The sequence below is a fragment of the Pipistrellus hanaki genome (assembly GCF_964339955.1).
Source record: "Pipistrellus hanaki genome assembly, chromosome: 1".
Lineage (NCBI taxonomy): Eukaryota > Metazoa > Chordata > Mammalia > Chiroptera > Vespertilionidae > Pipistrellus > Pipistrellus hanaki.
In genome coordinates this window covers 46095810-46121342 of record NC_140503.1, presented here as the reverse complement: position 1 = coordinate 46121342, position 25533 = coordinate 46095810, and positions in this window count along the sequence as shown.

Genomic DNA, 25533 nt, shown 5'->3' with positions numbered 1-25533 from the left:
CAAATCCATCCTGAAAAGGGCTCCCAATGCTGGAGTTTGAGCTTATACAATGGTATCTCTCACTTGGGCCCTAGGGCAGACCACAACCCCATTGCCTTGCATACTGTGGGGCACCCTCCAATAACTGCTGTTGCACTGGCTAGGGTAGGGGTTGAAAAGCCAAAAATTATTCTATTCATATTTTTGCCAGGCTATGTTTGTTAGCCCCATTCCTATGATAGCAGAAATTGTTGACACTAAAATGGTTGGAAACCAATGTCCCATTCCAGCATTGTTGGGAATGGCCTGTCTTAGAATTAGAAGATGTGATCTTAGCTAAGACCCCCTCTATGTTGTCAGTTTATTTTGTTCATTAAATTCCACATATAAGTGAGATCACATAGTATTTGTCTTTCTCTGTCTGGCTTATTTCACTTAGCATAATTATTCACACATCCACCCATGCTGTCACAAAAGGCAAGAGTTGCTTCTTTTTTTATATCTTTGTAATATTCCATTGTGTAAATGTACCACAGCTTTTTTATCCACTCATCTTCTGATGGTCTCTTGGGCCTTGAGCCAAGTTTTTTAAATAATTTCTGAGCTTTCATATTATCACCTGAAAAATAGAGAGGATAATAATACAATTATAGGCATAAGTTAAAGGTGAATAATGAATCCATAAAGCTAGATGAGATATTAACCAGTCACCAACAAAAAGTCCCTTTGGTGGGAAAGGCTTTTTAAAATATGAAAACAAACAAAAAATCAAAGATAAAAAGATCAGTGGGTCCTCCTCAAGGGGTTTAGAAAGAAAGTTCTCAATCAGAATTGGGTGAACTGTTTGGGATTATGGCCTTAAAAGTAGTTGCCTTTTCTCCTTTCTAGTTGGAAGAGGAATTTGAAGCATGTTTCCTCAACCTGTAACAGCCTTAAAAGGCCCAATATGTGCATATTGATATCCCTATTGTCCCAGTTACTTTTGAATGTCTCTGCCCAATATTTCCCTATGTACAGTGCTGCAACTATCTTATAGAAGGGCACATCAAGTGCTTGATACTCAGGAAATACATGCCAGAATTTAAAATATAAATATGAATCCAGAGAGTCTAGAATAGTCAAAATTCATGACTATGAATGGGAATTGCTAGACTTTTTAACAAAGTTCAAAAGAGGTGATAAAGTATGGAAACATTTTTAGCATTTATGACAAATGCTCAAGGTTCTTAACATATAAACATTTTAAAAACAGTAAGAAAATATTAACATATTTATAGAAATATTGTCAAAGACACAAGCATAATTCACAAAAAAGAAATACAAATAGCTAATAAATATATGCAAACTTGACTTTATATTGCTCAACAAGGCAAATTCAAGGAAAGATATAGTCAATTTATCACAATGATTTTTTTTAAAAAAATATATATTTTATTTAATTTTTTACAGAGAGGAAGGGAGAGGGACAGGGAATTAGAAACATCAATCAGCTTCCTCCTGCATATCTCCTACTGGGGATGTGCCCACAACCCAGATACATGCCCTTGACCTGAATTGAACTTGGGACCCTTCAGTGTGCAGGCCAACACTCTATCCACTGAGCCAAATAGGTCAGGGCTATCACAATGATTCTTAAACTGGACTGCATATCACAAGTCTTTGAAAAACACAAATGTCTAGGCTCCATCTCTCAAAGCTCCTGATTCAGGACAGTGAAAGTGGGAGCAAGAACCTGTTTAATAATTTCAAAACTATGGACTCATACTGAGGGTACCTGTTCCCCTTATATTTAAATGGTTTCAATGCCCAGCACTATCACATTTTATTGTATAGCTTCCCAATTCTCAAACTTCTTATTTTTATATGTCATGTATTTTATGTGTTGAGTTAGCTCTAAAATTTTCTTTATGTTGCTTTACATATGAATATTAGAGTTTTATGTTTAGAAATATATCACAAAATTTTCTTTTAAAAAATCTATAGCCATTTCTCCATTGTTTTCTGCTTTTTTTTATTTGTTTTGTTTGATTTGGAGGTGGAGTCTACAGTAAACCTGGTTTATAAGTAACTATTTTACTTTCTTGATGTGTGTGTGTGAGTTTTTATTTATTTACAATATTTAGAAACATTATGAGGTTGTTAAGCTATTGCTGAGCCAAATGTGCAAACATATTTTGTCTGAGTTATTTCAGACAGCAATATTCCCTTCTATGATACCTTTGATTCATATTCCTGTTTCTATTGTTTTGGTTTTATCCTCAAAATTACTTGTAATTCTTTTATTATAATGCCAGATTCTGACCTCCCATTGGACAATTTATTATTCACTGATTTTATCTTGGACTTTCTGTACATATTCTGGATGGTTTACCTATTTATATTTCTCTCTATCACAGACTCAATTCTTATTTCTGCAATACCAATGTTGTGCTCTGTGGCTTCCTGCGAACAAGTTAAGCTGATCTTGAAATTTGAATTGTTCTTTAGTTATTTCTTGTTTTGACCATACCCTTTTGGCATATTTGTTCTCATCTTAGTAATTTTCTGCTATGACAACCTATTCTTCTCTCATAGAAATCATGTCTTCCTGTGTGTGTTTTTGTTTTGTTTTGTTTTTATTAGAAAAGCAGAGAAATGAAGTATAAGATTTTAATCTCAGTAAATCTTTTTTAAAAGAAACATCTTCCTAAAAATCTTCCAATAATATTCCTTTATGTTTTATTATTGGTTCATAAGCACAATTATATACGTAGATCTATGTTGGTATCTGTGTTTACATCTGTATATACCTATATCTATATCCCCATGTTATATTTCTCCCCTGCCCACTCCTTGCCTCCTCCACTCTCTTTCTTCCTTGCTTCACTCATCATTACAGAAAGAAAATGCTGGTGTGCTTAGAGCTCCTTGGATCTCTGCTCCCCAGGGTACTGCAGCTCCTGGCTCAGTTTTGTGTGCAGGGCCCTCGCTCAATTTGCCAAGGGCAGGCATCTTCTAGTGTGGGTATGTTCCGGTGACCCTTGAGTTGATGTTTTCTTTTTTTGATGAGACAAAGAGAATCAGAAACAGATTGAAACAACCACCACTCATAATTCTCTTTCTGTCTTAACTCTTAGTCTGAGATATTTTTTCCTTAGACAACTGAGAGCTATTACTTTGTGGTGTACTGCAAACTTTAAGTTAGAGTGATACTGTGTAGAAAAATAGCTGAGAGGGGTAGGGAAGAGAGGGGCACTGGAAGTCAGTATTTCATTGGGCTGCACCTCCCTATTTTTCTGGGCAGAGCAGTGAGCTCAGACAGTGGGTGTGAATATAGCCTTCTTAGAAAGTATAATACCTGGCCAGCTCTGGTTCAGGGCAGATGTGTGTTGTGTTGTGTAGTCCTCCAATGGGCTTCTCAATTCATGTTCATCAGTGACTCAGTTAATGTAAACCTCTGACCATAACAAGCTTAGCTGATAATTCTGTCACCAGTTTCTATCTTTTTATGTATTTTTGGAGTGTTTTAATAGGAAATTGGGAGAAGGCATACTGGCACATCCATTTACCACTATGACAACTCAGAAGTAGGACGTTAAAATACATTTTCAAAATCTTTAATCATGATATACATGTATCAGAATTTAGAAGTCTGCAATAAATAAGAACAGAAAATGGGCTAATTGAAGGTGGTACAAGGGAAATAAAACCCTAATAATACATAAATGAAGGGTTTTTTTTACTGTACCCCCCAAAGGTAAGTAAGCACAATGTAATCAGGGAATAATATCCATTTAAAATTGTGATAAAAATGACATTTTAAATTGGGTTAGATATTTTGAACTATCCTACATAGTGATTATGTAAATATAAGATCTTCAGTATACTCACAGAACAACAAGACCCAAGTTTATATTATTGGTATCTATATTATTTGTATAGAGGTAAAATTGGCATAAAAATTATTGTAGACAGCAGCTGTGAAATGAGCATGCTAGGGCCCAGAAGGAGGTCAACATTCTAGATATCATCACAGAAATTAGTGTTTGACAGGAAAAGTCAAGTACTACACTGTGTCCCAACACCCAAAGTAGTTCTGGTCATTGGGCCAACATAAAATGTAACCACTTTTGAAAGGAGAGTACAAGTTCAAACAACACATAGTGATTTCCAGAGGTCCAACAGATTATCTATTTTTCTCTACACACACACACACACACACACACACACACACACACGGTAGGAATTTCTAAAAACCTCGTATTATGCTCTGTTAATGGGCTTACTAGGATAGTAAGGAGAAGCAAAGTTGTTTGTGTCAGACCCAAACTTTCAAGGTGACTTAAGGAAGGACAGCCTTAGGTGCCGGGGAGAGAACTTTGAGCTGGCTGAATGGCTGGGCCAGTTCTGTAGCAGTATTTCTGATGCTTTTATGACTGCACAGTGCATGATAAGTGTTCTCGTCACCTTTTTCTTCTCTTGTGCTTGCAAATATTTATGCGAAGTTGGCTATGGAATTCCTACACTCCCTTGCTGTAATGCTTTTGTAGGATGCTGATTCTCAGCACTGACTTCAATAGGACAGAAGGGAGAAATTAGATAAGGAAATACAACAGAAAACAGGACAGAAATAGAAATAAAAGGAATGCATCCCTTTTCTGAATTACCTCAAACGAACTTTTAAAGGATCATGTGGCAAAATTTCAATAGCAGATGATTCTGTCCTAAAATATAAGGGCCAATATCATTACTAAGCATTTTGCAAGACTCTAAACGAGGCCTTTAAAGTATAGTGCGTGTGATAAGCATCCATTGTAATGGATTTTCCCCTTTGATTTTACCAGAGAAAAATACATAACTACCATTTTCTGAAGAGCAGATACAATAGCAAGCACTTCATAGCCTTTCATTGAATCCTCCAAACAACAGCACTTCAAGGTTGAGAGTACCCTTATTTTACACATTAAGTGAGGCTTTTAGAGGTTAGAAAATTGCTAAGGGTCACATATCTATCAATAAATGAGGTCAGGAGTTGAACCAAAATCTAATTTGACTCTGAAATCCAAGTTCTGAACCAGATTATCCACAATAATAAAAGCATAATATGCTAATTAGACCAGATGTCCTTCTAGACGTCCTTCCTTCTCGACTAAGCTGGGGCTGTGAGGGAACCTCGGGTCCTGTGTGCCAGAGGGAAGCCGGTGCTGGCAGTGGGGAGTGGGGGCAAGGGGCGGGGGGAAGGAAGGCCTACTCTTGCGTGAATTTTGTGCATCGGGCCTCTAGTGTTTATGTCAGAGTGTCAGTGTTGGTCTGCTCAGGCACAAATAAGGCTGTATAAAATAGAGAGGACTGGATGTGCAGAAGGACAACACTTCACATGGTGGTTCTATGGATGAAAGGAGTAGGGAGACCACTGAGGGTGGTGAGGTCAGGTTGGGGGGATGGGGGGGGGGCAGTTATAGGCTTTGTGAAGCCCCTGGAGGAGGCTGGCAGCAGATACTGTTCCCTCTAGTGCAGTGCTGCCCAATAGAAAAACAGTGGAAACCAATATGTATTTAATGATAAGTGTTTTGGTAATCACATTATAGAATGTAAAAAGAAACAATATTCACTTTAATAATATATATTTTTTAACCCATTATATAAAAAATATTTTCATTTTAACACAAAATCAATATAAAATTATTAATGAGATCTTTTACATTCTTTGCTTTAAACTAAAACTTCAAAATCTGTATTTTGGAATAATCACATTTTAAGTGCTCAATAGCCACACGAAGCTAGGAGCTGCTGTATTGGACAGTACAAATGTTGTGGGAGAAGGTAAGGCTTTGGTATAAGAAAGATCTGGAATTGGGTCTCAGGATTGGGGGATCCCAAGATAGAGAGAGGCAGCAAAACTCAAGAAGGTTTTCTCTGAACCACCAGACAGACATGGGCAATGTACTGGTACAGAGGTTACAATAACAGGCTGGGTTCAGACAGATGAGATTGTAACCCAACATGATTAGAAACTACGCCACCTAATTAGCTCTGTGCTCATAGTAAATTTATTAACTTCTCTTAGTCTCAGTTTTCTTACCTTTAAATGAGAAAAGTTTAACCTCCCTTGAATAGTCCATGCAAGAATTATTGAAAACATACATGTGTAGCCTGATACAAATAGATGATGGTTATCAATGATAGCATTTGTATTATAATTTTGTGAAGGAAGAACTGGGGTAGAGGAGACACACATCATTGCCATGAGGAAGGGAGAATGTTACTGGCGGTCACGGAGAGCTTAGGGTTTATAATTAGGGTGTAGATGCCACTTGCTTAGGTGGAGAAAGCTGGTCTATACGGCGTTCTTTTACTGTTCACTCCACAGATCTTTCTAAATCATTGTCTTCCTCCAAAACCTTTCTCCCTTCCACTCATCTTCTGTCATCCAACATACTCTGCTGCAGTAATTCTAGATAGAAAGGCTTTGAATTTTGCATTCAGAAGGGTTTGGAGAAAAACTGCAGTTCATAAGTGAAAATTAGGTATTGGGTTCTTAGAGAAAATTTGATTCGAGATGGTGTCTACAGATCTATTACTACTTCTAACAGTCTAACTGTTGTTCTAATGGCATCTTGTCGTGAGATGGGGAGTGGTTTTGTCTCTGGCCAACGCTGGCATGCTGTTCAGGCTCAGCATTGAGGGGATCTTTTCCTAACAACGCATTTTCCAGCAGCAGCAGCAGCAGCAGGCGTCTAGCACATGGCCCAAGAGGACAGAAAGAGACAGAGAGTATAACCCAAAATTAATGTACCTTATCATTGGGGTTGGGAGATAAAAAAAAAAGGCTGGGGGGGGGGGGGATGATGTAAAAATATGACCTAAAGCTGTAGCCAACCCCTCTTCGTTGGCTCTGTTTTAAGAAAGTCTTCCCATAAGTCTCCCCGCAAGCCAGCCAGACCACAAATTCTTTACAATAGGAGCATATTGAGAGTTAGTACACACTGGCTTCAAAACTGTCACCAGCACCATCCTGGGAATCAGAAAACAAGCAATATGGACGATATTCTTGGATGCCAACTTTGAGAAAGCTCACAATACATGAATTTTCCGGGACAATGAGTATCTCAAAGCTGATCCCCGATCTTGCAGCAGCACAGAGAAAGAGCTATGTCCTCTGGCCAGCCAAGAAGCCCCATTTTGCTACAAACTGGCACCATTAGCCTCAAAAGGGGATAAGCAGCCATTGGAATTTCTAGTGGCGAATTTCCCAGAAATGCATTCTTCTTTTCTGAGACTAGCACAGATTGGCGAGCTTATGAGAGGTACCTGGGGTGATGTCCTGGCACCTAAAACAGGAAAAAATATTGCCTAGGTGTTTCATAATAAGAATCATTTATAATTTCCATTTCCTATATAACTTTAGCAATCAGCATTGAAGAAAATGTATTTTTCTACCAGTAGATAACTAAATATCATCTATAATTCTTTTACAATCAAATAAGAATGTACACAATTGAGAAAGATCATAAAAATAGAGTTTCTGACTCTATTTGAACTACATGAGTAAGAAAATATGAATCTTTTATGAACTTCACTTTCATTATGAATAATGTTATACATGATATCTAAACATACTCTTAATTATTTACTACATTTTTCTGTTAATTTCTGGGCACTTAATAATAAATTGATATTTCTTTTGCAGGGATCAATTTTATGTGATTTCAGCTTTTCTATGCAATCTATTCATTTCAAGGACATTCCCATATAGGATCCACATTCTCCATTTCCTTTTGCACTGCATTTAATGAAAACCCAGCATTTTTCTTGCTCCAAAAATGCCAAATGTAGTTAAGAATGCCTTGATAATATGCTATTGCCAAAAATTATTTATATTCATAGATTCCTGACAATTTACTGCTTTTTGACAGGGTATCTCTGGTTGTAGAGCTTTGACCAATGTGTGTGTGTGTGTGTGTGTGTGTGTGTGTGTGTGTATGTGTGTATAACAAGTATATTTATATTATATAATTAGCACACAAATATTTACTGTATTTTGGTCTCCAGTTACTACCAAACATATCTATATTATGAAAAATAAAAATATATAAAGCTCTGATTATCAGGATACAATTCTACATATACATCTATAAATCATCTTTAAGTGGTTATGAATATTTCAGAAGCAAGGAATAATGTATAGGAGAGCAGGATGCCCTATATTTCAACCAATGTCAGTTTTACATGTTACTGTTTCTATTTGAAATACCTCATTACCATGGAGCATGAAATTAAACAGTGGACAGAACTAGTTGCTCCTGTTAAGTCAATGTGTACCAGTGTGTGTCTTCTTATGTTTTAAAAGTGACGGAAAGGTATCCATGAGAATTGAAAACATTTCAAAAAAGGTGATTGGCACATTTTACTTTATGGAATAGCATGCAGTGTCTTTCACAAGCCAATACACAGGAACCTCTTCTCTTCATTAAAATCTGGGCTGGAAAGGGAAACTATAGCTGCCATGGCAGTAGAGAGATGTGCTTGCCTAGTGAAAAAGTGGGTGAGGAGAAGGAGGGCCAGCCCACAGATCACCATCAAGGCCTTTTGGTTTACCATGCAACTTACCAGCAGGAGGTGAATCTGTGGGATCTTTCCCTTGCTGGCCTGATAATGAGCGGGCACTCCCTCAGAGAAGCATAACTGGATGCTGTAAGAACGTCATCTGGTGCACATCTGACTATGGAAGGCCTGCATGTGTTTCATCACAGGTATGCAATGCTTTCCCCAACCTGTGTTTAAGCTGAGAGCAAGGTTCCTCCTGGGGATGGCTATAATTCAATATCTTTGGCCTCATTTAAGAAAGTTATCACACCAGAATTCTGTGCTCATTCTGGTAATAGCAAGTATGCAAACAGCCTAAAAAGAGAAATGAATTAAAATGCTGTTAATTATGCTTGAGGCTATGACATTCCTTCCCAAGTAATTATGAGAGGGAGAAGCATCCCCCGTGTTTCTGGTTTCTGACAGTTTACACAGAAAGCAGGAAGCATGCTTTGTGCTCTTTCAAATCCTGGTCTTTTCAGCTCCTGGATGAAGCTGAGTCACCTCCATTCAATATTGGGAAAGCTGTGTACGCTTCTTTAGGGCCACAGACTTGTTGTCAAGAGGCAGCTGAGTCAGAGGGGGCCTATGGTAATAAGAAATCACCCCATTTTTGTTTGATTGCGTGACCTCAGATGCTTATTAGAATAGACTCAGAGAAATTTAGAGTGTGCTGAGGCAGAGGCAGCTGCTGAGGCCCAAGGATGCACAGCTAGTTCATAGGAGACCTTTCCATTGTGCTTTCCGTCACACACAAGGTCTTCATCCATTGGGTGAAATAAAGAAGAGAAAGAGAAATAGGTAAGGAATGGTCATGCTGAACCTGGGAGCCAATGTGACTGCACTTTTTCTTTGACAAATCTGGACCTTGAAAATCTTCTTTCCCTGTACCCCTATTGCTGGAGGCAAAGCGATGCCAGGTGGGCTGAGGTAGGAGCATGGCATGTCTGAAGCACTGTCATTGGCAAATGGATTACAGGAAACACTGATGCTTCCTGATGCTGTTCAACCGTGCTTGGGAACAGTCTGGAATTGCCGGGTGGACCTTGGCAGATTACATGTGTATTGGAGTTCAGAGGTCTATTTGTTCTTGCAGAGATTCCAAATACTCTTCAATGCAGCACAGAAAATGAATTAAGAGGGAATAGCTACAGGTACTTATAGGCGTGAGGAGGTTTGATAAATCCTCTGTTGAGATAAAAGCACCTAAAACTCCATTATCAGTATCCTTGTGGGGGAGGGGGAAGGAGGATGCATGCTAGCAAGACACCTCGAAATGACTGTCAATGGAGCAATCCACTATGAAGACTTTCCACCTAATTGAAATTAATGATGCCTCAGCAGCGGATATTGTGTCCCAGGGCTCCATCTCTGCTAATGCGACAGACAAAACTCAACACTTAGCCAGGAAATCTGGTTTCCACCTGGCCTGTAGGTTTGAGTCTTTGCTTGCTCACGTTAGGGAATCCTCCCTGGACAAATCAAATGTACATCTAAAAATGTTTGCATTAGACTAGACAGGGCCATTCCGTAAAAAAAAAAAAAATTGGGAAATTCTCAGAACTTGTGTTTGGCAAGTCTCAAAGTTTCCAGTCTAGGGACTCTGTTTTCTGAACTAAAAGGTTTCTTGTTTGTTCATAATTTTGTAACTGTCAAGTATTAGAGAAAGTTTTGCAGATGTATTTTTCTTTTTATAAAGCAACAAACATTTATTTAATCATAGAAACTTAGAGCTGAAAAGGATCTTACTAGTTGAGATAAGCCTTCGTTGGGAATGAAATCTTCTTTTTTGTTTTTTCCCAACAGATCCTTTTCTTCTAGCACTCTGGTTCTCAAACTGGCAGCACAGTGGAATCAACTGGAAACTTTAAAGATATTAATGCCTGAGAGAGTCTCATTTAATTGGTCTTGGATGCAACCTATTTTTAATATATGATAATTCTTGAGAAATACTATTAGTTAACCCATCCATCTACAAACACATACACACAATTCATTTACAGGATACCATTTACAGGATATTTTAATGCAATAGCCATGTAACCATCACCCAGATCAAATTAGAAGACTTCGTTTTGATGCAAAATATTAAACATCAGATAGATGGTTTTATGGACAGAACTAAATACTTGAAGTTGGATCTGATCTGGTAATTTTCACTCATCTCTCACAGCAGAACTCTATAACATGAACTGTATTTCCTCCTGGAGAAATTTGCATTTTCAGATCATTCACTGAGGACTGGGATTTGGGAACATTAAGGACTTCCTGGACTAGGACACCAATACCAGGATGTAGGTAGTCACTCTGTCCTGGGTTGGCCCAAGGAATAGAAGCAGAAAGCCCATCTGATCTTTCCCAGCTAACCTTGCCCTCTAGGCTAACCAGAGTCCTCAGTGAAAAGAAGGCTTCCCTCATTAAAAAATTTAATACATTGCCTTAAATGAGTATAGGGCCAGTTTTCATATTTTTCTTAATTCTAAACAAAGATGTTGCCTCTTCCCAGGGCCAGCTCTAAAGATGCTAGTAGAGAACAATCTGAAGAGTTAGGCTAACATTTAGTTTAAAAGCTAGAGGAAAAAGAGGCTAAGAAATCAGTTACTTATTCTTCAAAGATGGATGGAGAGGATAGTTTACATCTATGATTGGAAAAGTTACTAAACACGTCTTCCCCCACATTCCCCTATCCCTACCCAACAAACCCTTCCAGGCCATAAATAGAGCTTTGCTATAGAACCTTAAATTTTCATTGTCAGATATTATATGGGTTAAGTCATTGAAGGCATTTGCCAAAAAACAAATATGGGAAGCAGCACTCTTGATTCTCAATGTCACAAGGGACTGGGGGTGAGACCCAGCTGCAAGGTCTATGCCTCTCCCTACCTGAGATAAAATCAGACTATATGCCCCTCCCTACCTGAGATAAAGTCACAGGAATGGTGGAGAATGTTGTTACAAATGGAGGTTTATTATGCATTTCATGTGCATGGTGTGGAGATACTTAAAAAAACTGAGAACAATTTATTTAAACCAAGAGTGATTAACATTTTGGCACAAATTACTTGATCAGGTGCTAGCAAAAGCCCTAGGAACAAGGACAGAGGAGAGGAGAGATGTGATGAAGAAGGAAGTGGGACAGTCAAATCTGAGGCTTGGGGAAGGTGGTCCCAGGTAGGCCTTGACCAAGAAGGGAAGCTGAGGAAAATCGGAGGTAAGGGAGGATTAAAAAAACAAACAAACAACAACAACAAAAAACTATGAGAACAAATATTGTCTGTTTTTCTAGTGTTTTCTAGTTTGTGTCCTGATCAAACTCAATGTAATTGAAAATAAAAAACTGTCTGTTTTTGTTTGTTCCTTTTCCTACTTTAATAGCAATAGCTAACATTTACTGAGTGCCTGCCCTGTGCCAGGCACCATTCTAAGCACTTTATACCATGCCTATGAGGTAGGTGCTATTGTTGTCCCCATTTAAAGCACAGAGACCAGAGAAGTTAAATAAATCGCCATAGGCTGCACAGCTATAAGAGGCTGAGTTAAGATTATGAGCTAGGTCATTGAGCCCTACTCTGAAAGACAGCATTCTGCCCATTGTTTATAAGGGTAAAGAGAGCCATGTGGGTGGAAATAATCTCAAAGAATAAAGAAAGTGCCTGCATCTTCTTCCCAGGAGAGGACAACAGGCCATTTATTTTTGAGGCCTTGACCTAGCCTTCAAAAAGGATAAACAAGGTTTATGTTTTTAAGGGCTATGACTCCTTCCAGAGAATGATTTCACTAAGCTACTGAGTACTAATGAAGAAGGCAAGAGGTGGAGTTAAGAATTTATGGGTTAATGTAAAATGGCATCTATGGGAAGTGGGGTGGAGACAATGTTACCTCCAGGAGGAAAGCTGGTGGAAGCGACATAAACAACAGGAGGAGACTTGGGAATCCAGACTTTGGGCCATCTTTTCGGACAGCAGTATCAGTCTGTGTGGGGCTGGTTGAAGGAATGTGGCCTGTTATAAGAACATCTTATTATAGCTCAGAACTTATTATAGCCATTATGTAGTTAATGTTTTACTATTCCTTGCATCAAATGATACCTATAATCATGTTTCTCTTGAAATAGTCAGAAAGTTTCCAGTCTGAGCTAGAGGTAAACAGAATGTACTTTGGTTACAGAATGCCTTTCATGTCATACACTCATTTCTCAGAAGGAGTCCCACATTTGCCTTTATTTTAAAAGCACAGTAATTTTTTTTAAAAGCCTAAATGCATCTGCTTATGTGGAAGGCCCCCATCTGCATGATTTGATTTTCCTTCCTAAAAGCTCCCAGAATGCCTCTGGCCTATGTCTCTCTTACCTAGCGGCAGGGTTGACCTTCTAATGGAAAAGCCTAAAACTGCTTAAGTTCCCTGTGCAGCCAGCGTGTTGAAAGCGATATCCAGGACTGAAGCTGGACTAGAGGCTCTGTGGGGCAGGATGTTGCCTGACTTGCTTGCTACTGTAGAGCAGGAACCCACTTGAGTGCCCAAAGCAGGTCTTTAAGGAGAAGACTCCAGTTCAGAGATATGAAGTTATTTTTCTAAGATTACTTAACATGTGTATTTGTTATCTATTGCCACATAATAAATTACTGCAAAAATGATTACAAATCACCCTAAGGACTCAGAACAACACACATTTATTACCTCACAGTTTTGTGAATCAGAAATATGGACACAATCAAGGTGTCAGCCAGGGCTGCCTCTCATCTGAAGGCATTGGGGAAAGAGCCTCTTCCAAGCTTTCTTACTGACTTCTTAGCAGAATTTAGTTTTTTGCAGACTGTTGGCCAGAAGCCATCCGTAGTACCTTGCACTACAGGCTTCTCTAAAATGTGTTCCTGCCCAGCTGGTGTGGCTCAGTGGTTGAGCTTTGACCTATGAACCAGAAGGTCATGGTTCTATTTCCGGTCAGGGCATATGCCCAGGTTTTGGGCTTGTTTCCCAGTGTGGCACTTGCAGAAGGCAGCTGATCAATGATTCTCTCTTATCATTGATGTTTCTATCCCTCTCTCTCTCCCATCTGCTCTGAAATCAATAAAAATATATAAAGACAAGTAAAATAAAATGTGTTCCACTTGCTTCATCAAAGAGAGAGTCTTCTAGGAAGAGGTCAGTCACCCTCATACAACGTAATCATGAAAGTGACATCACCTTTGCAATAATCTATTGAAGTCTGACCTGTACTGAAGTGGGGAGACTTATACAAGGGTACGAAGACCAGGAGCAGATCACTGAGGGCTGTCTTAGAGTTGGGCCACCACAATCAGGAAGATAAAAATAAAACTACAACCCATTTATTCTAACTCACATAACTATAATAAGCATTTCCTTTCATTCTCCCTCCTCCTCAGCCGCCTATATCTCTTTGCACTTGGAATACACATGTAGTATAACTTATGAGCAAAGCAATGTGAGGATACACCATGATAATAGTGAAAGAGCTCACAATCTATTAGGGAAGATGAACAAAAGAAATACACAATATATACAAGAGAAAGTTGATACAAAAATTACAGGAGTTGGTGGAAGGGGGTGATTCAGGTCCAAAAAGATAAGAAGTCCAATGAAATAAATACTACTTTTGGCTACTGTTTTCCAGAAAGTATATAGATAAATTGGAGACCTGGTGTAAGAAATTCGTCTACTCTGGAGGCAGGGGTCCCTCAGCCAACCCTGTGCCCTCTTGTAGTCCAGGAGCCCTTGGGGGATGTCCAACAGATGGCTCAGATCTGCTCCCCATATGCACTCAGGGGTGTGGGCCTAAGCTGGCACTAGCACATTTTTAGTGCTGCTGCAGAGGCAGGAGAGGCTCCTGTCACTGCTGCTGCACTTGCCAGCTGGGAGCCTGGCTTAGGGTTTCTGACTGAGCAGCGTTCCCCCTGTGGGAGCACACTGACCACCAGGGTGCAGCTCTTACATTGAGCGTCTGCCCCTTGGTGGTCAGTGTGTATCATAGCAGTTGGTCATTCTGCATTCAGTCAATTTGCATATTAGCCTTTTATTATATAGTATAATTTGAGCTGAGTCTTAAAAAGTAGATGATAACCAATATTTATTGACTTTTAGAACCAACATTTATTAAACATTATATTAAATATTTCACTTAATTTTCATAGTAGTCTCTTAAGGTAAGTTGTGTTATCTTCTCTGCATTAAAGATGAGGAAACTGAAGTTCATAGAAGTGAACCGACTTGCCCAATGCCAACCAGCTTATAGGTGGTGAAATGAGAATCACACCAACATCTAATCCAGAACCCAAACTTGTAACCAATTTTCAATATTGCTTAAAATGGGAATGGCCAGCCTAGGCAAATGGGGGGGAGGCATTTCCAAAAGTGGAAATGGCATTAACAAAGAAGTGAAAGCAGGCAGCACTATCTAGCTATCCAGTTGGGAAACTACAATTCACTCTGCCTAGCCAGTTCTTTCCTTAGATCTCCATAGGGCTGGCTCATCAATGCCTTCAGACCTCAGCACTAATGTCATTTCTAGGTAAAGTAGTTAGAAACTCCCTCCCCACTTCTCTTCATCACCACCACCAGCCATTCTGTTACTTGATTTTGTTTGTTTACTTATAAGTCAATTAACCCATAATTATTTTGCCCATTCGTTTCTCTACTTGGTCATGGTCCCAGCTGTTGAATGTCAGCCTTATGAGGGAAGGGATCTTGTTTGGACATTACTACTGTCCCCACCTCCATCTCTCCCCCCTTCACCACCACCCCCCCCTTACACACACACACACACACACACACACACACACACACACACACACTTGTCTTCATAGTGCTGGGCACAATGCCAGTACCTCTAGAGAGGAGTGGCTGGGAAAGTTGGAGTTGGTTTTTGTGCAGTTAAGAATTTGCTTTTTATTCTGCAGATGATGATAGAGCCTATGGAGGATTTCTGAGCAGAAGAGAGACATAATGACAGCAGGATTTTGAGAAAATAACTTCATGGGTGGCATGTTTCTGGACAATGATATTAAAGGACAGTTTGTTTTCAGATTTTTTACCAACCTGTACTCTGTCCTCTATGTCTCCAGAACTTAAATATTTTCAGCTATCCAGCTTTTCTTGCCAAGGGGAAAACTCATTTGGGGTGAGATATTAAAGAATTCTTTCTGATCTTTTCAGGAAAATTTGCATTTTTAAAAAGAGAACTGGAAGTTCATCCTGGCCCCTGGGTTTCAGATCTGGTTTTGGCCCTGACATGCTGTGTGACCTTAGATAAGTCCCTTTAGGTCTCTGAGCCTAAGTATCTTATGTAAAATGAGGAAGTTGGGCTAGATGCCAGTCTTATGATCTCATTACACTTGTCTCTAATTTAAGATGAAAGCATTTGATATACATTAGGGATTTTTAAAAAGACTTTATTCAAAGAATAAAATATTTCAAAAACTCTAACTCCTCTATTTACTAATTTCAAAATTTCCTAATCAGTGGTCAAGAAAAATCGTTGACTTGTATGCTTCTAGATTACAGATGAATTGGTTTATCTATCCTCCTCCACAAAAGGTCCAGAAATAAACAGCCATCTTCTTGTGAGATACATGTCCACAGTTTCTGCATGTATAATGCTGCCATGAGCCAGAAAATGATCGTGAGCCAGAATCAAAAGACGTGAAAGAAGAAAGACTTCATATAAGTCCCTAAATTGGGTTGCTGCTGCCCGGCCCACATTCTGCCTCTTTTGCCCACCTTTTGTCTTATGCATTCATCCACAGGAACCCTTCCTGCCACATGCCTTTGCAGCCTCCAACAAATACATATTTAGTAACGTCCAGAAAGATTTTCCTCTAGTATATTGCCTGAGAATACAACAAGCAGTGCTTTAGGTTAGTATATATAAAAAAAACTGCCATGAGTTTTTAATTCCTCTTTTATATAATTCATGTTTCTCTTTCCCCCTTCCTTCCAGCCTTCCCCCTGGTCTCCCCACTCCTCGGATATACACACAAGCACTCTGCCTACTTCTGGAAGCATGGGTGATTCTTCCCTCTAAAACTTCAGAGCAGGAGATGCTTGGCAGCTTTTGAAACTTTCCTTGTGTTCTATTAAACTGAAATATTACTGTTTGAAGGCATAAAGTAGTGGTGGAGCACAATGGTGGTCTTCTCAGAGGTGTCAGGGTAATACCAGTAAATCTTTTTAAAGACCAGCAGGCTGGGAGTGTGACAGTGCTCACAGGCTCAGGTCCAAGTGTCTGACCTACTGGAGTCTCTGTTGAGGAAGATAATTTATCACGTCTTAAGCATAGACCAGTGGATTAGCTCTTTCCCATTGATGTCTGTATTTGATCTTGCTGAGTATGTCCCTGAATGTGATAGAATAATTTGGTGAGCTATTCTTTTCTTTTGTTTCGTAAACTAATCTAAGTCTTTCTCTTATCTGAAACCTACTCAACCTCTCTCCCCCAAAATAAAAATCCATAAAGAACAAAGTGTCAATCTGCATATTCAAAATACAAAAATAAAGAGCATATTTAAATGTTTTCTTCTAATATTATTTCAGAAGAAAACAGAATTTATTAAATAAAAATTAATCAAGTTTTGCTTCTAACCACAGTTATTCAGCAAAGACTATAGGGCCTATCTTACGTTATCCTAACAAAGAAGACACTGCCATCATAGGGGTTGGTGCTGAAGAGGGACTAGTCCCTCAGTCACCTTGGCCTTCAATCTCATGGTCTCTGAAGTAGAGAAGCAGTACTGGAGCTCAGGCTGTGGCCACAGAGGCTGTCATCCACTTACTAGTAGTTTTGTGAAAAGTTACTTAATTCATCCATACCACGTGACCCCACATGTAAAACAGCTATAGTAATGCTCAGATATAATAAATACGAAGTACATAAAACACTTCATTTGAAGTGCTTAGCTCAGTAACTAGTTCATCCTAAGTGTTTGATAAATATTATTGGGGTATTGGGGGGTGAGGCGTTTAAATACTAATGGAATGATGATGAAGGCACATTCAGAAGCAGTGGTCTCCAACGGGGGGTACCAAGGTCATTCTTTGAGAGTGTGAGAAAAAGACATTATGATTTCTTTTAAAGCATGTATTTTATCTATAAAGGAAAAAAATTGGCTTAATGCTTAATATATTAATTGACTCATAGACTATGTCAGTGTGTGTCAATGTCCATGGGACCTGATGGAAGGTGAGCTGTGTTGAGGAAAGGGTGGGCTCAGCACAAGGACAGGTGGGCAGTGGGACCTTGCACTGGTCTTCATGTCAATGTATTAAAATGAGTTAGGGTGTGCACAGTTTTGGTGAATTTGGCAAAATTATCTAGTCCTAACCAAACTAACTTATAAAATGGACAAATGATTGTAAAAGGTTCCTGTTCTACTGGGAAAAAAAGTATTAAAGATACTGTCATAACTGTGACACATCTAAGGTTTTATCCTACTTGCCAGCTAACAGGATAGCTTGCTACATTTCATGAATGATGGCAGAAGATGCAAGACTCCGGGGTCCAAGACAAAGGACTTTATCACTCATGGCATAATAAGCAGCATGAGCCTCATGTTTGTCCTGGCTACCTAGATCCCAAGTTCCACAGGCTATCATGGATAGCCCAGGTGGATGCTGCACATTCCTTGTGCTTGTGTCACAGCTGAAAAAGCCTGAGTGAAGGAAACCCAAATCTATTTTAATGGGATTACTCACAAGTGCCCAACCTTCGCTCTGAGGAAGACATTATCTTTATAATATTAGACAGTAACAAACCTGCTGTCTGCTCCAGAGGGAGCCACTATTTTTATGCTGCAAGTCTGTTTGCTATACAAACATCTTGAAAAGATAGTCCAGAAAGAAAGCAGTCAGAGACTTTGCTCACCAAACATGGAGAGAGAGAGAGAGAGAGAGGGAAACCCATTAACAGCTGTCTCACAGAAGGTATTATGTATTAATGAAGTATAAATGAGAATAATAAAATATTTGAGTTTATACTTCTTTACTCAAAGAATGAGCAAGCCCTTTTACAATACACTAGAGGTCTGGTGCATGAAAATTTGTGCACTCAGAGAGGTCCATCAACCTGGCCTGTGCCCTGTCACAGACCGGTACCCCTCAGGGGAGGTCTACCTCCTGGCTTAGGCCTTCTCCCAGAGGATTGGGCCTAAGCTCGCAGTCAGACATCCCTCTGGCAGCCCAGGTGCCCTCAGGGGATGTCCAACTGATGCAACAGTTAACCATCCTTAGCACTGCTACCAAGGAGACGTGAGAGGCTCCCACCACCAAGGCTACACTCACAGCCATCAGTCTGCATTGTGACTGAGTGTAGTACCCCCTGTGGGAGCACACTGAGCACCAGAGGGGCAGCTCCTGCATTGAACGTCTGCCCCCTGGTGGTCAGTGCTTCTCCTAGCAACCAGTCATTCCTGTTCTTTCTACCCTTAGGGTCAATTTGCATATTACCCTTTTATTATTTAGGATAAGCAATGATAATCTAATTAAATCAAATAAGAGGTCATCTAAAAATATCACAAATGATAAGACTATCTGAATATAGATTTATATCTACTCTCATGAAGTATAAACCTTGAAGCTATTACAGGCATAGTGTGCCTTGAAATATTAGCAAATGATACTAGAATATTCATATAATTTGTAAATATACATATTACGACATAAAATTGAGGCTTTGAGCTCAGTTTACCTCTGGATGATTCGAAGCATGTTGATCCCTACTCTAGAGAATAGAGTGATATGATGTCATGTGCTGGGAGTTGGAAGGCTTCCAGGATGTAAAAGGAATTGGCATAATTTTCTTCTGGTTCCAGGTTCTTTTTATTTTATTTTTTTATTATTTATTTTATTTTTTTATTAAATTATTATCTGTGTACATATTTTAACATTGCCCCCCCTATACATACCCTCCCTCCCCAGAGTTTTGTGTCCATTGGTTGCACTTATAGCAAAAGTAGAACCTTTTTTTGTTGTTGTTATACATTTTCACTCTAAAAAGAGAGTAGAAGTCAGTCCTAAAAATCTTGACCACCTATTAAATTAGATTTGAGTGGACAAATAGCCTTAAACTTCCCCAAAATCTCTGGAAGTCAGTTTTCCTGAATTTTCAACTAGGCTGACTACTAGGCCAAAGGAGGCAGAGCCATCCCATAGTGGAGTAGGACCCAGGAAAATTAATATTGTATAACTCTTCCCAAATTCTCCTGACCTCAGATTTGTTTAAGCAAATTCAAATTAACATCTGGGTAAGCATGAGAGAAAAGTGACACAAACAGGCAGGAAGGATGGGGTCAGGAGACCTTCTGATGATTCATGAGGATGCAACTATGCTTTCCCTTCCAGAGAAAGGTTGTAGTGTATTTCTTTTTCTTGGATTTTCTATGTTGACAAAGTAGCACCTTATCTTCCTTCTTGCTCACCCAGGCTTTGTCATCAGTCTTGCAATTGCTCAACAGGAAGCCTGGGGCACTTGTTCTTGTTTAGAAACTACAAGAGTCCATTTTCACAATTGTATGCTGCAGAGACACTTAGGAAAACACAAAGGGATCACATTTGATTTATCAACTAGGAAATGTCCCTAGAATATGCCTACCTGCTAAGGCAACTAACTCTGTTTCTCCATCTGACAGTCAAAAGGCTGGAATCGATATCCTTATTTTACTCCCAACAAGTAGGCACTGCATAGATTTTGAAGTCCTATTACATTGTTTGATTACTGACTCATCTCCTGCTAGTGGTGTGATCTTGGATTAAATGCACTGCCTTTCCATGTCTTGGATTCTTCATCTGTTCACCTGGGTTGACATTCATTCCTTTTATGAAAATTAAAGCATGTGGTACATGATCAATAAACACTAGCTGTTCTTCCCTTTTCTCCTATCTGATGGAGTAGAGTCAAGAAGATTAAATTAATTATAGGAGTGTTCTTTTAAATCTTGGTGGTTGCTATTTCTTACCCTAAGGTTTCTCTGAGGCTCCCTCCATGTTTACCCCTTTGTCCTAATGAAAAGGACTGTTTTAAACTCTTCTGAGATGGGGTATGGTGGTGGTGGAAGGAGCTAATTAATAAATAGTCAAATATTGGGGGCTAAGACAGATGATTAGTTTGTTAATCTGGGTTTTGGAAAAGTAGAAGCCAAGAAGGATTAAATGCATAAGGATTTTATTAGCAGAAGTGCCTGTGAGAGAAAATGGGGTAAAGCTGAGAGATCGGGAAGGGTCTGGCAGTCTGATCCCTCAGTAAAAAGGGAGCAAGAGAGAGATTGGATAGAAGCATCCTTGACTGCCATGCCATCTAAGGGAGATTCTACAAGGCTGCTGAAGAGTCCTCAAACCAAAGTTGGCTTTCATAGGAGCTTCAGGTCTCCTAGAAGTGCCTGCCTTTGTATGGCTATCATCATTAGTTCCCATTGCTGAGAGAAGGCCATGGAAGGTATGCCTCAATGCAAACTCAATGAAGGACTTCAAAACACAGTATTTAGGCCCTTGCTCAACAGCACCACTGTATTGGAGACCTGTTAGGTGAATTCTCTCAGTTACCACAACTTGTTCTCCTGTATACTCTCCTGGCCTCCTTGGGATAGCTGCAGAGTTAGATATAGGAGACAGTATCTTTTCCCATATGAATCAAAGATAAACTAGAAATATTCTTCCTGTGTCCTGTCACCATGACTAAAATCCCTCCATTAGATATTTATCCCCAAAGCCTTTATTCTCTGTAGGAAAGAATTGATTCTTTTCATGTCTTCCAAATATAAAGCACCACTCTAAGAAGTGAGGGCTGGGATAGTTGTGACAGTGGTGTGTTAGTATTGAATGATAGTGCTACATTCATGCTTAGAAAGAGTCCTAGGTAAGTCCTGAAAGACATCTACAATCATCAAAGATTTCCCCAAACACCAGGGTGAGCATTTGACCTAACTGAGCATTGACTTATCTCCACCAAAAATACATGTCTCTGTTGGGGGATGGAGCATTCTCTTAAAACCTAACGCAATGCCCAAGCTTCCTCTCCAGGGGATTTCCAGGGGCAGCTTCATGTTGGCAAAGCTTGAGAATGCCTCCCAAGGCTGTACAAAATTTCCAAGAGCTTGTGCATGTCTTTTGGCTCATTGAAGATGTTGGCTGGTAAATCAGGGCCCACAGATTCAAATTCCCAGCCTCCTTAGTGGCCCAAGAATGTGTCCTTTCTCTAAGCACAGCTGAGAATCAAGCTGGATACTAGATCTCCTAGGTCTGGAGCACATATCAATTGTTGGCTACACCTGAATATCTGTTAGAGGGCAGATCTAAAAGTGCCCTGGAAACTTTCCCAAAGGTACATTTCTCCTGGAGCCAAGGGGAAAACACAAGTGATTCATTTTGAGCTTATTAATAACTGTCACATTTCTGTCAGAACAACGGAAGAGCCAGTTTGAGGGCTTAGTACCTTGAGTTCTCCATAGTAAGTCAGCATGCCAGGATGACCTAGAGTCGTGATTCTGAAACAAGACTGCACTTCAGAATACCAGGAGGCCTTGAAAAGATACAGATCCCCAGGCCTTACTACTGGAAAGCCCTATTAAGGAAGAGACCTTGAAATCTTTATGTTAAAAGCCTTCCTCATCTCCCTTGATCATTCTATGATCCATCATATGTATATCAGTCAAAGCCAAGTCTCCAAAGTGGCACCAATAGCCACTGGATCTTACTTATTCAATCTTTGTATTGACCTGAATTAAATCTCCTTTGGGTTGAGCTGGGGTAAAACCAATGAAACTACATAAAAGAAAGTGATATTACACACATGAAAGTTGTGTGGGTCCCTAGAAAAGAAGCTCTGAGAGGGAGATTAACATGTAGAGCTTTCATCAGGGAAAACTCCTGGGAACAGCAACTGTGGAAGTGAGGGGAAGAAATCAGATTGGGCAGAGGGAGATGCTAGCTGTGATGAAAGACCCAGGGGACCCAAACAGAAGCTCTGGAGCTGGGATGGTCCTCCAGAGTTGTCCTGAGTTGGGGCAGAAGGCTGGGTCTTTATGTCCTTAGGTTGATCAGTCCTTGAATTGGGTGTGGGTTGCCCATGGCAAGGCGATTTTCTTTAGCCAAGGCAATCCCCCAAAAGGAGTAATAGCTAAGGGTTGCCAACTGTGAGCACTCCCAGCATCTAGGGGCTGGGGGAGTCCTTTATTCTTGAAGGGAGTTCTGGGAAAAAGAGCACAAGACCTAGAACAGTATGGTTAAACTTCAAGGGGGATTCATCAGTATCTAGGCTAGGATGAAATTCAGCATCCTCTGCCCTCATTCTCTAGTATGAGCCTCTGACTGCCAAAGAAGAGTCAGGAGCTAGTACCCTTCCTATGAATTAGCAACCTGTGTGTGGGAATAAGACACTGCATTGGGCATTTGATTCTTAGATTTTATAGAAAAGGAAGAAGGCTATTAGTGGTGGGAATACTCAGATGGTTGGTGTGCTGAGCTAATGAGACCACAGGTGTGTGCATAACGTCCATGTGGGCCAATGAGATTCATTCTTCTGCTTATTAACTTGGGATGAGCATGCATTAGCAAATAATCTGAGGCAAAGATTACAATGATTCCTAGAATTGTGTCATAACAAAATAGTGCCCTACAAAAACAACCCCAGTGGAATACATCCTACCCCTAATTCCACACTGTCTCCACAGAGAACTGGGCTCCCAGCAGCATAAAGTCTCTGATTAATCATGAAGAGGCTTATTATGGCAGAAAATAATGCCACCAAGGCTGAATCCCAGATATTTGTGCTGACTTTGATATGCCTCTGCCAAGTTTCACAGTGGTTAGATTCCCCTAATCCCTCAGCAATTATTAGAGATGTCTAGGAAAAACCCCATCACATTCTTTTGATGAGAATGATTGTTTGGTATTCCTATTTATTTATTCACTTGTAATGAGCAGGGGACACTTGGTGAGTCTGCTCTGTTCCTCTATCAGATTCCTTTACACATAAATTATTTGAGGGTAAGATTTATGTTCAAATAATAATGAGGTAAACAGGAGCAAAGGGAATAATTTAAAAACAATTTATAACAAGGAAGTGATCACATACACTGAAAGCATGGAGAACCCCATCCTGGTGCTCTGCTGGATTTGAAGTCAGGTCAATGGGGAGTTTAAACCCACTGAAACCCCAAAATGCTTTATCTTGTTTTAACCATGTCACAACTCCAGACCCGACTGCCGAGAAAGGAAAAGTTATACCTTTGTTATAGTTGTTTTTGACTTATTTTATTTTTAAAATTAATTCATTGTTGTTGTTTCTTGTTACTCCTAGCCCTAGGGTATTTTTGGGTTGATTTTAGAGATGGAGGGAGAGAAGGAGGGAAGAGAAAAAGGAGAGGGAGAGAGAAGGAAAGAGGTGGGGGGGGGGGGGCGGGAAGAGAAGTAATGACAGAGAAAGAGAGAGAGAAATATCCATTGGTTGCCTCCCACAAGTGCCAGAGTGGGGATTGAACCTGCAACCTAGGTATGTGGCTTTGAATTGGAATCGAACCCTCCATGGGATGATGTTCTAACCAGTTAGCCACACTGTCCAGGGCTCATGGTTGTTTCATTCCTAAAAGTTTCTTCCTGAAGAAAGAGTGCTCATCATTAATTGAAGTTATGTTTGCTTCGCCAAATATCTTTAAAAAATTTACAAAAACTTGAAATGCAATTCATGTGCAAGGACTTTTGTTCAAGCCAAAAGGCATTACTTAAAAGATGAACAAATAACTTTGTGACAGGAATTGTAAACAGAAACATAATTTGCTAATGGTTTGTTCCTGAAGTCAGACCTCACTCCTTTTACCTGGTTATTAATCTGGGACATCAGGGGAATGAGATAGAAAAAATATATTTGAATTTAGAAATGTGATAGATTTCTTATGCTATTCAAATGGGTTTAATATAGAAATGCGTTTTTGGATCATCAGTGGCAACCTGGAGGTAGATTTTTAGGGCCATATTGCAATCCTGTATTTTTTTTTCAATGGCTATAATATAATTAAAACAGATGGGTACAATCTGTAATAAGCTAGTAGGAATAGTTGTATCTTTAACTACCACCTAGGAACTTGCAGGCTCCAAGTTTGTGTCTCTCCTGCGTTCTGAGTTCCATTTCTATCTAGTAGGTATCTCTCCCCGATGCACCAAAAACTCAACATGGCTAGAGCTGACTTTATCACCTCTACTCTGCCCTCCAACTACTTCACCTCCTATGATCCTTAATAAATAGAAGCTTCCTGTAGCTTCTCAAGCTAGAACCCTTGACACTGCATCTTAATCAAAGGCCAATATGTAAATGATCATCAAATCCTGTTAACTCCATCTCTTTAATGTCTGTTTTATGATTTGTGTTGAAATTAGGATTACAAAATTGCTGAAAAAAGGGAAAAAATAAAATAATGTCCTTGCATTAAAAACAAATTAAAGTAAAAGTCCAAATTCCAAGGTAAAGAGGGAGATTTAGAGGCTGTAGCCAATGGTGAGTTCATCATGAATCCCTAGTTTAATTTGCCTCAAAAAGTATTAATGTGACCTGAGGCTGCATTAATTAAATTAGTGTTTAAAAGGGATAATTTTGCTGTGCTCTATACTCTTTGATCACAATATGTTCAATTCTTGGTGGCACAATTTAATGAAAAATAGATTCATCTATATTCAGAAGAAGGGACAGAATGTTGAAGAAACTCAACACCATGTATTTGGGGATTTTCAAGGAATAGGAAGTGTTCCCTTGGAGAGAGGAACTCCTGAGATGGCTATTACAGCTGCCTACAGTTTACTGAAGGATGCTGTTTAGAGCAACAGTTCCAGAATCCAATTCATGGTCCAGAGCTAGATTCACCATGCAAGAATGTCCTGGGATAATTCTATAAATTGTTCAGTCCCATCCATAAGAAATTCTTATTCAGATGACTTAGAGGGAGATCTATCCACTCTATATCTGTACATTTTAAAAGACCCAGGGGTAATTCTGAA